The sequence below is a fragment of the Acinonyx jubatus genome, chromosome B3, assembly GCF_027475565.1.
Source record: "Acinonyx jubatus isolate Ajub_Pintada_27869175 chromosome B3, VMU_Ajub_asm_v1.0, whole genome shotgun sequence".
Lineage (NCBI taxonomy): Eukaryota > Metazoa > Chordata > Mammalia > Carnivora > Felidae > Acinonyx > Acinonyx jubatus.
In genome coordinates this window covers 40,806,076-40,820,755 of record NC_069386.1, presented here as the reverse complement: position 1 = coordinate 40,820,755, position 14,680 = coordinate 40,806,076, and positions in this window count along the sequence as shown.

The following is a 14,680-nucleotide window of genomic DNA, read 5'->3' as shown; positions in this document are numbered from 1 at the left end:
AGACAGTATGGCCAGTGAACTAGAGATACTTCCCTGAGGAAAGGCTGCACGGTGAGCTCACTGAGATGAGTAAAGAAATCTTACCTATGGAACTAACTTCTTTATGCCCACCCCATCCCCCAATCCTTGAAATCAAGAGTCTGAGGCTCAGGGAAGAGGAGAGGGGCCGGAGGTTGAATCAGTCACCAACGGCCAATGATTTCCTCAGTCATGCTGATGTAATGAAGCCTCCAGAAAAAAACAAAAGAACTTCTGGGTTGGTGAGCACATGGAGATGTGGGGAGGGTGGGCCCTGAAGAGGCATGGAAGCTCCATACCCCTTCCCCAGACCTCATCCCGTGCAGCTCTGCCATCTGTTCCTGAGTTGCACCCTTTAAATGTGTGGGGTTTTCTTTTTAATGTTTATTTATTTATTTTGAGAGAGAGAAATATATGCGTGCATGCACACAAAGGGGCGGGGCAGAGAGAGAGGGAGAGAGAGAATCCCAAGTGGGCTCCACGCTGTCAGCACAGAGCCCGACGCAGGACTCGATCCCATGAACCGTGAGACTGGCAAGATCAAGAGTTAGACACTTAACCAACTGAGCCACCCAAGTACCCCTGTTTGTTGCTGTTGTTGTTGTTGTTGTTGTTTTGAGAGAGAGTGGAGAGTGGGCACAGGGAGAGAGACAGAATCTCAAGCAGGCTCCAGGCCCAGTGCAGGGCCCAACACAGGGCTTGGTCTCACAACCATGAGATCATGATATGAGCCGAGATAAGAGTCTTATGCTTAACTGACTGAGCCACCCAGGCACCCCGAGTTATATCCTTTGATTATAAACTGGTGATCCAGAAAAAAAAAAAAAGAGTTTGAGGCTTACTTTACAGTGGAATAAATTATAACTAGGTTACTTACATCTTCGAATTCTGTTTCTCTTGGGGAGGATGGGAAGGAGAAATGCCTCAGATACCTCAGTCATTCCATTTTTGTAACAGAAACTGTGCCAATTAATTCCAGTGAGAATTTGTAAAATTCTTTTGAAACATTTAGGAAGGATTCCATACTCCATAATTACAAAGTGTACTGATGCTTGTTACTATTGAGTTGTTCATCTTTAGTGAAGGCATCTGATCCCCCTGTGATAAGAAGGATCTCAGAGCCATTACCCCTCTGAGACAAAAAACATGTTAACACAGGCCCAGTTCATAGTAAAGAAATCACTTCAGAGCTAGTGAATAAGAGAAATCCCGTCATGGGGTGCCTGCCTGGCTCAGTCAGTAGAGCATGCAACTCTTGATCTTGAGGTTGTGAGTTCAAGCCCCATGTCGGAGGTAGAGGTTACTGAAAAAATAAAATCTTTGAAAAAATAAAAAAGAGAAATCTCATCGTAATAGTTCCTATGTAACAAGCTGCCAGCAGAAGGGAGATGGTAAAAACTGGGGAAGAAGGCAGAGAAAAGTCATGGAAGGAACAGTGCTAACTTGTAGCCATTGTCCAGACTAAAGGGGAAGAAGCCTGGGGAAGTCAAGGATAATTCCATGGTCTTCCACCTGAGGGACGAGCAACATGTGATTTTGTGAAAATTCAGGAGTCTGATGCTGGACAAAGCATTCCTGGCCAAGACTGGAAACACAACCTTTTTTTTGTTGTTGTTTCTTTTTTTTTTTAATGTTTATTTATTTATTTTGAGAGAGAGTGTGAGCAGGGGAGGGGCAGAGAGAGAGGAAGAGAGACGATCCTAAGTAGACTCTGTGCCGTGAGCACAGAGCCCGACATGGGGCTCGATCTCATGAACCATGAGATCATGACCTGAGCTGAGATCAGGAGTGGGACGCTCAACCTACTGAGCCTCCCAGGCGCCCCTGGAAACAGAACTTTAAATGCTCAACTATAACAGGGAAACATCTCAAATGATTTTTATAAACAAAGTTATTTAGAGGGAATTCATAAAAGGAAAAGAAATCTCATATGAATGCATCCTAGTTGACAATAACTTCTTGCATGTTCCATTCTTATTCTTGTTCATGTGAACAAAAAATATTTATCCACTTACTGTCAAGTAAATATACCATAATGTGCATACAACTTTTAATAAAAAAAAAATGACAGTGGATCATAAGCACTTTTGTACTTTTCTACGTAATCTTAATAATTTTTACATTGACAAATCTTAAGTTTCAAGAAGTCATGAAACCTGGGAAGAGTAACGATTTAAAACAGGGAATCAAATTTCTTGAGGGAGTTCCTCAAGAAGGTCAGGAAACTCCTAGAAGAACAATGGAAGGTACAATTTGACGGATTTAGATAAATATGACACTGGGTAGATTGTAAGTCAGTGGCTTGATGGCTTTGGGAACAAGGGGAAGTGATTGCATATACAGCACTGGCTGCACAGGGGAAGTGAGCCCACAAGGATGGGTCCAAGTTCACAGCCCAGAGCAGGAGCAGCCATAGTGTATGACAATGAGTCTTCTTTCGAAGTTCACATGCTGCACAGTGTTTCACCAGTAGGCACTCTAAAGAAGCTTCTAGGCTTCAGAGCTCCTAAAAGAGCCCAAGACCAAGACCAAGAACCAAGGACACTCAATGAAAGGACAAGTTTGGGGAATCATCAGAACCACACATCCAGGACATCCAGAGCTGGGCATTTTATTCCTTGTCCCACTTCTAGGTTGCCAGCCGCCCTCCTCCCACTCGCTTGTCGTGCTTTTCCTTTCTTCTTCTCTATTTCATTTATTCCTCCCCCGTGAACGTTCTCCATCTTTCAGTCTGAAGAATCAATGGGCTAGGGCGCCTGGGTGTCTCAGTCAGTGAGTGTCCGACTTCAGCCCAGGTCATGATCTCGTGGTTTGTGAGTTCAAGCCCTGCATCGGGCTCTGTGCTGACAGCTTGGACAGAGCCTGGAGCCTACTTTGAATTGATGTCTCTGTGAAGAGGGATTAGCTAGGGCAGTAGGAAGTAAACGCCGAAGACCCTGTCCCAGGAAACAAAGTGACAGTTTTACTTGTTACACTTCTGTATTGTTTGAAGTTTTGGGGTTGTTGTTGTTGTTGTTTGTTTTAAGCAAATCTGTTACACATTGAAACAGTCACACAAGTCAAATTTTAAAACCATTGAAAGAGGCAAATGTTTTCTTTTTTGAAGTAAAAAGAAGCAACAGACAACTGTTAAAGAACAAAAGTGCAACTGAGTACATTTGAAGCTCTGATTGGCTTTATGAAGCGATTCAAGAATCTCCCAAGTGGAAGTGAGCTTCCGGAGAGGAATTCGACCACATGGAAGGTTTTTATAGGAAAGACAGTGGGACAAAGACGTCATTAGCAAAAGAAATGATTGTTCCAGGAGAGGGCGCTTTCTCTTTGGGAAAAGGGCGGGGGAGGGGGGGGGGTCTCATCATGCAGATTACTTCATCTCCCCTTGGGTGGGGTGGAGAGGACCCTCAGGATAGGTTGCCTCATTGGTGCTGGCTGGCCTACATTTGTAGGGAAGGTTGAAACTATAGTTAGGTTAGGTATAAAGCCCTTGTTTCAAGACTTGGCCTCAGTAACGCCGTGTTGAGCTGCTGGTTCTTTTTCACACTACTTAAGGAGAGTCTACAGTGCCAATAAAAGCAGGGGCAAGATCCCAAATAGCAAATGCAGAGGAAAGGTCTCAGATGACAGGCAGTCAGTGCCTCCGAGAAATCCCGTTCTGCAAACACACAGAGTGAGCCTCGAGAAAGAACCCTGATAGGAGGGAAATGGCAACTGATAAGAGATGGGTCATTTAAAAACGTCAGCAGGGAGGACAAGGAGACAAGGCAAGAGCAGCAGGAGTCTCAAAGATTTGGAAAGCTTGAGGCAAACACAGAGAATAAAAGGAGCTGCCATTTCCGAAGCCAGGAGGGAACATTCCAGACAGAGGAGAGCTGGAGAAAAAGGGACCAAGAGGAGCAAGGAGAGAGCAGTTAGGGCTTGCACTGCAGGAAAAAAAAATGGTTCCAATTTTTTAAAACGTTGTACTAGGGAAAGCTTCCAAACACATATAAAAACAGAATACAGGGGCACCTGGCCAGTTCAGTTGGTGGAGTATGTGACTCTTGATCTCAGGGTTGTGGATTCAGGCCCCACACTGAATGTAGAGATTACTTAAAAACAAAATCCTGGGGCACCTGGGTGTCCGACTCTTGGTTTCGGCTCATGACATGATCTTGTGGTTCCTGGGATTGAGCCCCGAGTCAGGCTCTGTGCTGAGTGTGGGCCTGCTTGGGATTCTCTCTCTCTCTCTCTCTCTCTCTCTCTCTCTCTCTCTCTCTTTCTCTCTCTGCCTGCCCCTTCCCCCCATGTGTGTGTCCCTCTCTCTCAAAATAAATAAACTTTAAAAAAATCTTTAAAAAAAAAAAAAAACAGTGTAGTTACAATGAATCCCTGTGTACCCATCACCCAGCTTCAACAGTTGGCAGCTCATGACCAACCTTGCCTCCTCTATACGCTCACCAACTCATTACCCCTTCCCTGGGCTGGCTTGAAACAAATTCAAGATTCAACATCCTTTCAGTGGTTCTCAGACTCGACTGAGCATCAGAACCCCCTAGAGGGCTTGTTCAAACATGGACTGCTGGACCCCACCCTGGGTTTCTGATTCTGCAGGTCTGGAGGGGGACTGAGAATTTGCATTTCTATTTATTTACTTTTTTTAATGTTTATTTATTTTTGAGAGAGAGACAGACAGAGTGCAAGCAGGGGAGGAACAGAGAGAGAGGGAGACACAGAATCTGAATCAGGCTCCAGGCTCTGAGCTGTCAGCACAGAGCCCAACATGGGGCTCAAACTCACAGACCTCAAGATCATGACCTGAACCGAAGTCGGACGCTTCACTGACTGAGCCACCCAGGTGCCCCGAGAATTTGCATTTCTAACAAGTTCCCAGATAATACCAGTGCTGCGGATCCAGGGGCCACACTTCGACAACCACTGTATTATTTCATCTGTACATATTTCTCTTTTAAAAACGACCCCCTTATTTAAAACATAATCACAATGTTGCCACCACTCACAAAAATCTATCGTAATTCCTTACTATCATGTTTTCCCAGTTGTCCTCTCAGTGGTCTTACCAACCACTTGTTGATCTGTGCTCCGGACAAGATCGGGCCTTGCCGTTGGTTAGTCTATTTTCTACTCCTCTGGTCTAAGGGGTGGGGTTTGAATGAGTAGCATGAGGGTCGTTTGGGCAGTAGCATTGAGAGATGTGCCGCTGTGTATTGTGAATAGAGCACAGCCTTTGGGTCTAAATCGCGTTCTGCCACTTGCAACTGACAGAGGTCGGACCCGCCACCGAAGTGCTCTGAGGCTCATTTGCGTCATCTCTGAAATGAAGAGAATAAGCCTATCTCATGGAAGACTTGCGAGGACTGCATGAACATCAAGCCTGTGGCATGGTGTCTGGTCACCTGTTGGGCTAAGGAACCAGAAGACATGGTCGGTAGCAGCTCTGTGACCTTGGGACCTCAGGCAGGTGCTTCCCTAAGCTCCTGCCTAAGCTTCCTAATCAATAAAATGGAGATGATAATAATAGTACTTTCGTGGGGTGTGAACGAGCTAATGGGCACAAACAGCTGAAGCATGGCATCTAATGTGCAGTAAGCTCTCAGATTTGTTGTTGCTCTTAGGAAAATACCAGTTATTATTAGGAGCACAACGGATGTCACTTCTCTTTCACCTGAGTAGGAACGCCTTCTTAGAATCTTGGTTTTCAGAGTGATGGGCTGGGAGATCCCAGGCCATGAATGTTCATGTTCCCCATCTCACTTATTTCTTAGTTTGGTTAATGGCACCACCATCCTCCCGGCTGCCTGAGTTAGAAACTGGGGGTCGCCTCGAATCCACGCCACATTCAAGTGCATCATCCGTTATGAGGGTTTCCCCCTTTAGGTTGCCGCTGGGATCCCAAACTGAATGAAAGAACCTAATAGTGCCCGGTACACAGCAGGTCCTTAATCAACACTGATGGTTTATTTTTACTTCCATTGCCTCTGCTCTCCTTCTGACCACTGCCCTCCCCCCACCCACACTGCCCAGCAACTCCCCTCCCCAACCTCCCTTGCCCCCCGCCCCCCGCCAGCCTCTCATTCTTCAGATGACAGCCTTTCTCCCTGTTTCTCCCCCTCCCCACCCTGTCTGCAGTGCAGTCTCCCTCATTCTCCAGCTGTGTAAGGAGCCACTTTCCTTTTGTTGTGCTTCTCTCCCTTTGTCCCTGATACTTCCGGCTGCCTCCTTCCCATAGGCCTTCACTCTCGTGGGTTTTTTTAAATGTTTATTTATTTTGAGAGAGAGAGAGAGCATGCACAAGCAGGGGAAGGGCAGAGAGAGAGAGAGAGAGAGAGAGAGAGAGAGAGAGAGAGAGAATAGCAAGCAGACCCTGCGCTGTCAGCAGGGAGCCCGAGGTGGGGCTCAGTCTCGTGAACCCTGAGATCATGACCTGAGCCGATGTCAAGAGTTGGACCCTTAACCGACTGAGCCACCCAGGTGCCTGGCATGTTTTTGATAACGTATGTGAACTTAAAAAATATATTATGTTTTTTTGTGTACATTCTGTTCTTAAACCCACCTACCACATCTACTTCTCCGGTCCCCTGGCAAATACCCTCAACTCCCCGCGGCCAGTACTACAGTGAGACGAATGTCTTTGTTGATGATCCTTTAGGACCTGAGCAAGAGTTTCTCTGAAGCATATGCCAGGAGGGGAATCACTGAATCATAATATCTATGCCAATTTCCTTTGACAAAGTACTGCCGGGTCGTCCCTGAGAACTACAGAACTCTCGGCATCTGAAGACTCCGTTGTCCAAACCCTTCCACTAACAGACTTGATGAAACTCTAGCATGGCTTCAGTCGCTTAAGGTCATCCCTGGGATGATCCTAGCCCCCTGGAAGGGCCCACCCGGGATGAAAGTTCAGTGCTGCCAGGAGAATTTGCTGTTCGTTCCGCAGATGGGCCCCCGAACCCCTCAAAGGGCAGTTACTTTAGAAAGCTTGCAATTATGAATTCTTTCTCTGCCCTTTGAAACGCAAATCTACCACCTCAAACTGTTTCCTAAAAGACCTAAGAGGAAACATTCAGGGAGATAACCCTCCTCTCCCGCCTATCCCTGTGGGAGGACAAAGACCTAACTTGAGCGGGAGCCTCGTTGCATCTCACACCACTGCCTCCTTCACAAAGACGGGAGAATTTGTTTCTCCTCAAATAAGCACCAATTAACGAATCCAGGTAGCCTCGTCACATAGGCTGAGCCCTCTTAACCCCCATCTCAGTATCTTTCCCCTTGCACAACCTTGTTGAAACGTTTCCAGCCTTTTGTTTTGAGGACGTTGAGTCCCATTCCCCCTGGACTCATTTTCCCTGTTGCAACATAGTTACTGAATAAAACCTGTCCTCGCTGCTTAAACTCGTGTCCAGCTTTATTTGTGACACGCGCTAGAAAAATCCCAGCAGTGTACTTTCTTCCCAGCAGGCGACCGGAAGAGTTTCAGACGTTGCGAGAATTTCATATTACCCAGTCCCCTAATTCTTGCCAGCCTCCTGGGTAAAAACAGATCTCTTTTCCTATTGTTTGGATTTTCATTTACCTGTAATGGGTCGGATTGAGCAGAACTACTGGACTTTCTTATGTGAGTCACATATTCGTATTCTTTGTCCATTTTCCTACTGGGTTCTCCATCTTTTTCTGATTGATTTGTAGGACTCTCTTATACATTCTAGGTAATAATCCCTGTTGGTTTTTGAAGTCTCAAATATTTTTTCTCAGTCTATCACCTGTCAGTTAATTTTGGTAACAATATCCATCATTATCATTAATTTTGACATAGATCTCTCCATTTTTTTGGCCTATGATTGTACTTTTTAGGTCTTGGTTTTAAAAGAATCCTTCCCCACTTTAGAATCATAACTCTATTCTCCTACATATATTTCTGTGTCTTTTTTCGTAGGGATGGTTTTCACAGTCTTTAGTGTATCTGAAATTCACCTTTGTTTATGTGTGTTGAGGCTTCAACTTAATTTTTCCCCATGTAGTGAGTCAGTTTCCCTGTCCTATCAACTCAGCAACTTATCCTGTCCCCATTGATTGTGGTACTTTTTTTCCTGTACATCAGGTACACTCACACCCAAAAGCATATACGTTTCTGGGCACTTTATGGCCCTTGGTCTCCTCACACGTTTCTGCACCATAGTGTTTTATGCCATGACCCTGGAGTATCGTGAGGTAAGTCCCTCCTCTTTGCTCTTTTCTCAGAATTATGGATTTTGATTTTATTCTTCTAGATAAATTTCTGAATATGCTTTTCCTTTCCACTCAAAAAATTATTAGATGTCTATTGAAATTGCCTTACATTTTTAGATTCACTTTGGGAGAATTGGGATCTTTACATGTTAGGGAGTCTTGTCTACCAACATGGCTTATGTCTCTGCTCATTCAAGTCTTGTATTGTGCCCTTTAATAGTTTTACATTTGGCTTCCAAAAATGATTTTGAACTTTTCATTAATTTTTAGGTACTTTATAATTTTGTTGCTCTCATAAAAGGTATCTTATTTTCTATTGTATTTTCTGGTAAAATATTGCGAATACAGAAGAATGCTACTGATTTCTGAAAGCAGACCTTGTTCCTGACATCCTTGCCAGGATTCTATTAATTCTGGGGTGATTTTCTATATGGATAATCAAATCACCTGTCAATAGTGACAGTTTTGTCACTTCCTTTCCTTTTTTTTTAAATTTGAGAGAGAGAGCAAGCATGCAAGCATGAGAGGGGGCAGAGGGAGAGAGAGAGAATCTTTTCTTTATTAATTAAAAATTTTTTTAATGTTTTATTTATTTTTGAAAGACAGAGACAGAACAGGGTAGGGGCAGAGAGAGAGGGAGACACAGAATCCCAAGCAGGCTCCAAGCTCTGAGCTGTCAGCACAGAACCTGACACGGGGCTCAAACCCACAGACCGTGAGATCATGACCTGAGCCAAAGTCGATGCTTAACGGACTAAGCCACCCAGGCACCCCAGAGAGAGAGAGAGAGAGAGAGAGAGAGAGAGAGAGAGAGAGAGAGAGAAAGAGAGAGAATGAATCTTAAGCAGGCTCCATGCTCAGTGTGGAGCCTGAAGTGGGGCTCAATCTCATGACCCTGGGATCAAGACCTGAGCCAAAATCAAGAGTCAGATGCTTAACCAACTGAGCCATCCAGGCACCGCCCCCCCCCTTTTTTAAAAATTTAAATCCATGTTAGTTAACATATGGTGTAATAATGATTTTGGGAATAGAATTTAGTGATTCATCACTTAAAACACCCAGTGTTCATCCCAACAAGTGTCCTCCTTAATGCCCCTTGCCCATTTAGCCCATCCCCCCCCACCCAACACCCCTACAGCAACCCTCAATTTGTTCTCTGTATTTAAGAGTCTCTTGGGGTTTGTCTCCCTCTCTGTTTTTATATTATTTTTGCTTCCCTTCCTTTATGTTCATCTGCTTTGTATCTTAAATTCCACATATGAGTGAAGTCATATGATATTTGTCTTTCTTTGACTAATTTCGCTTAGCATAATACCCTCTAGTTCCATCCACGTAGTTGCAAATGGCAAGATTTTATTCTTTTTGACTGCTGAGTAATATTCCATTATATATATATATATATATATATATATATATATATATATATACACACCACATATTCTTTATCTATTCATCTGCCAATGGACATTTGGACTCTTTCCATACTTTGACTATTGTTGATAGTGCTGCTCTAAAGACGGGGGTGCCTGTGCCCCTTCGAAACAGCACACCTGTATCCCTTGGATAAATGCCTAGTAGTGCAATTGCTGGGCCGTAGGGCAGTTCTATTTTTAGTTTTTTGAGGAACCTCCATACTGTTTTCCGGAGTGGCTGCACCAGTTTGCATTCCCACCAGCAGTGCAGAAAGGTTCCTCTTTCTCCACATCCTTGCCTACATCTGTTGTTGTCCAGGTGTCCCTTGATTTTTTTTTTTTTAAGTAGGCTCTACACCCAACGTGGGGCTTGAACTCACGACCCTAATAAGATCAAGGGTCACATGCTCTACCAACTGAGCCAGCCAGGCACCCATCACTTCATTTCAAATCCTTATACCTCTTACTTCTTTTTCATGTCTTAACATGTTGGCCAAGACCTCCAGTACTCTGTTGAGAAGTAGCAGTTCCTGTTCTTAGAGGGGATGTGGATCTACCTGAACCTCTTATCTCCTTCCTATCCCCAGGGGCTAAGCCTGCCTTCATGTAGCCACAAGCTCTCTTTCCTACTCGTGCAAGACTAGTGATTCTGTTTTGCCATGTAGTAGAGTTGGGATAAACCCTGATCTGTCCATGGAAATATGGGGGAGATGTAAGTTCCCCCACCTGTGGCACCTTTCCTCTTCCCCTATAGACTGTAGTCACATACACATATACCCTGGGACCCAACTATTTGCTGTCTCTCTAGAAGCTTCTCACAGTTATTACATTAGATACTCAGATTCACCACTGCTCCATTTCTGAGGCGTTCATTCCCAGCACTGGGTTGAGGAAGGTAGCCAGTAGCCTAAAATGGGTTGCCATTTTGTCAAGATCCAGAAGCCAGAGTGACATTTCTAAAATAATTCCCATCATGAGAGTGCTTTAATCATAGACCATTGAAGGCCCTCACTGTAAATTAATAAGAGCATTCAAGGACTTGACAAGGTGGCCTCACCTCCTTTTCTGCTTACCATAGCATACCCCACACTCAGACCATCCTGGGTGATCTCCTTTTCCTGAATGTGTGTCCATTCAACCTTATCTGCTTACCATTCAGTTCCCTCTGCAAGGGATTCTCTCGCCGTTTCTCCACACTAAGAAAGCCTAATCATTCATCAAGGCTCAAAACAAAAGTCATCAGTCTTATGCTGTCTTCCCAAGTTTATCTCATTGGTGTAAACCATTCCTTCCACCGTGCTCTCCAGAGCACTTGGCTATCAGATTTGCCTTACAGTTTGTTGTTACTTATCTAACTGTTCCATTAGATAGCGACGTCCAGAAGGTCAAGGACTGTGTTCTATTTATCTCTGTCTCTGCAACAATTCCTCGCACACAACAAATGCTCAATAAATGCTTGTTCATCAAATGAAAGGATAGAGATCACAAATTACTCAAAAAAGAAGTCGTGAATAAAGATGAAGTAATGCCGATCGAATGTGTATTTGCAGAGGTGTTGTTACCTGCAGTAATAGGCGGCAACACGCAGATAGGAGCGAGAACAGACCCCGTACGTGCCTAGTCATTCTCGTTATTCTGTGATAAACCTTGCGGGTGCTATAGTGACAGGTGTTCAACCTGTGCAGTGCGGAGCAACCCTGGGGGCAATTGTGGAAGTTAGCGTGTGGGCAGACATCCCTGGGTCTCTCCTTCTGAACGATACTTCTACTTATGCTGTATGCTACAAAGGCCCTTGAACTGTGCCACTTTACAGGTCAAGATTATAAGATACCTGGAAAGGGCTTTTGAAATATTACCTTTGGAGCACCTGGCTGGTTCAGGTCTGACTTTGGCTCAGGTCACGATCTCACGGTTCTCGAGTTTGAGCCCCATGTCAGCCTCTGTGCTCTCAGCACGGAGCCCGCTTCAGATTCTCTGTACCCCTCACCCCGTCTCTCTGCCCCTCCCTGCTTGCACTCTCTCTCTCTCTCTCTCAAAAATAAATAGAAACATTTTTAAGCACCTTTACTTTTGATAGGAATTTTCAATAAGTGGGAGAGATTGGTCATGTGGTAGAGGAAACGTGGAAAAAGTAAATGAACAAACTGAAGTAAAATTAATCACGTTTGTATTGCTGCTTTTCTTTGAATGATGGTTTCTTCTGTGCGTTTATTCTTTTTGGTTTTGCCTGTCTAGGCAATAAGTAAAGAAGGTAATATATATATATATATATATATATATATACACACACACACACACACACATATATAATTAATATATAATGATATAAATATATCATTATCATATAATAGCTGAGATAAGGAGGAATTAAATTCCTTTTCTTCCATAGATTGTTGCAGCAGTGGCCCTCAAATCGTTCACACCTCCCTGTATGTACATCCTTGGGTAATACCTTTCACACTGACTCCAGGCATGGCCATGTAACTTGCTTTGGCCAGCGATAAGAGCAAACATGACATTAGCAGAAATTTTATTTTTTTTAACATTTATTTATTTTTGAGAGACAGAGAGAGAGCACGAGTTGCGGGGGGTGGGGGCAGAGAGAGAGGGAGACGCAGAATCCGAAGCAGGCTCCAGGCTCCGAGCTGTCAGCACAGAGCCCTATGCGGGGCTCTAACGCACAACTGTGAGATCATGACCTGAGCCCAAGTCAGACAATTAACTTACTGAGCCACCCAGGCACCCCTGACTCTAGCAGAAATTTTGAAGGGCTTGCATATTGACCTTGCCACCTCCTACTGCTCTCTGGTCCCCTGAGACTGCCATGGTGTGATCACCACGTGAAGCCTGGGCTTGAGGATGAGAGAACATATAGAGTAGAGACAAGCCATCACAGCAGAGTCCCCAAGAAAGGAGCTTATCAATCTTCGGGTATGTGAGTGAGGCCAGCCAACCCCAGAGGAGCCACCTACCGACCTCAGAGATCCATCACATCAACTAGATCAGAAGAACTGTCCAGATGACTCACAGAAGCCTGAGAAAAACTAAATGTCTGTTGTTTTAAGCCATTAAGTTTTGAGATGGTTTGTGACACAGCAAAACCTAACTAATACATTCCTCAAGAAAGCCTACTTGGGCTAGAATCTAGAGGTCCTGGTCTCCAGGTTCATGTTCAATTGCTGTTACTCCTTTTCTAGTCAACGCTCAGGTTGAGATATGCAAAACTTATGTATCTTAGGTATGATCAGGCCTCTTGAATTCCTCGAGGGCAAAGGTCACGACTTTATTTTTCCAGTTGGCTTAGTACATCACTTTATTCATAAAATATGCTCAGTACAGAGTATTACTTTTTCTGAAAGGGAATGAAAGTTTAATTCTTACGAGGATAAAGGTAAATTACATGTGATATGTATAACCCTCAAACTTTATATAGGACGGAGGTATTTCTAGTTACAAAGAAGGTTTTGGACTAGCAATCTATCCTAAGAGAGAAAACAGAAAGGAAGGAAAAAGCAAAGGCCATGTTTTTGTCCCCACGATACAGAAGAGAGTCTTGCAGAGTCACTGGCCTGAACAACTTCAGGGAGCAACCATTCACATTGAGGTCTATACTAATCGTCCCCCCACCCAGTTGTGCAGTGCGCAATGTACACAACTGTACACGAGGCCCCTGCCTGGCACCTAGTAAATGTTGAATGAATGAATGAGCAAATGAGTGAGTGAGCGTGTGTGCGTGCCTACACATCATGTTTGTGGCATTTAGCAGAGTTTTAACTGGAAAGAGAAATAAGCCAAATTAGAAGGAGTATCCCTGTTTAGTGGGCTCCAACCACTGTTTAGTGAGCGCAAACCACTTTGCTTTTGGTGTGGAAAAGTGAGAAAATAGCCAAAGCAGCTATAGATTCAAAGAAAAAACTTTCACCAAATGTTTGGTTAATGGTGACACCTAGTGGTGGTATCCAAGGTGTGGGTTTTCCTTGGAGTAATAAACTATTTTATTTTACACGTTAGGGTAGCGGAGTCCTTGGGAAGGTCGATTCCTGCTCCCCTAACAGATTGGGCAGTTAAGGCCGATAGGCTTCCCACGGTCAGCACAGCTGGGACATTTGTTGTTCTGGAGTTTAGCACTGGAGAGGGCATTCCCTTGCTGCTGCCACAGAGACCTCGGAATAAATGCCAGAGGTGGTAGGAAACTCCCTTCCTTCCAGTGGCACAGGGTCACTCACTGTCACTTAAGACAACTGTCCTCAGCTTTTCCACGTATGTCTTAATCTTTTTCCCTCTCCTTCCTTTGCTTCTTCTATTTGTCCATTGCCCAAATCGCCAACCCATGTGGCCATTTAGAATGAAATGAATTAGGGGCACCTGGGTGGCTCAGTCGGTTGGGTGTCCGACTTTGGCTCAGGTCACGATCTCGCGGTCCGTGAGTTCGAGCCCCGCGTTGGGCTCTGTGCTGACAGCTCAGAGCCTGGAGCCTGTTTCAGATTCTGTGTCTTCCTCTCTCTCTGACCCTCCCCCGTTCATGCTCTGTCTCTCCCTGTCTCAAAAATGAATAAATGTTTAAAAAAAAATTTAGAATGAAATGAATTAAAACTAAATGAACTGAAAAATTCAGCCCCTCACGTTTCAAGTGCTCCACAGCACTGGTGGCCACTGAAGTCAGTGCAGAACACGATCATTTCCATCATTGCAGAAAACCCTCCAGGAAAGCGCCAGCCTGGAGTTTGGTTACCTACCTCTCCAGCCTTCCCTCTCTTTTCCTTCTCAACACCTCTTCTCTAAGGGGTGATTCTGACCCCTCCCTCCCTCCCTGCTCACTCCAGTTTATTTGGTGGCTTTCCGTGTTCTGTATATTATTATGTAAACTCGTTGAGGTGACCTTACCAAGTGAACACAAAAATATATAATCATATTGGACAGTTTATTCAGGACAGTCAATGATTCATAGCATCTTGTTTTCCATGCATCGGAACACATCAAAATATTTTTAAACTCAACACATCAACACATCATTTAAAACAATTATA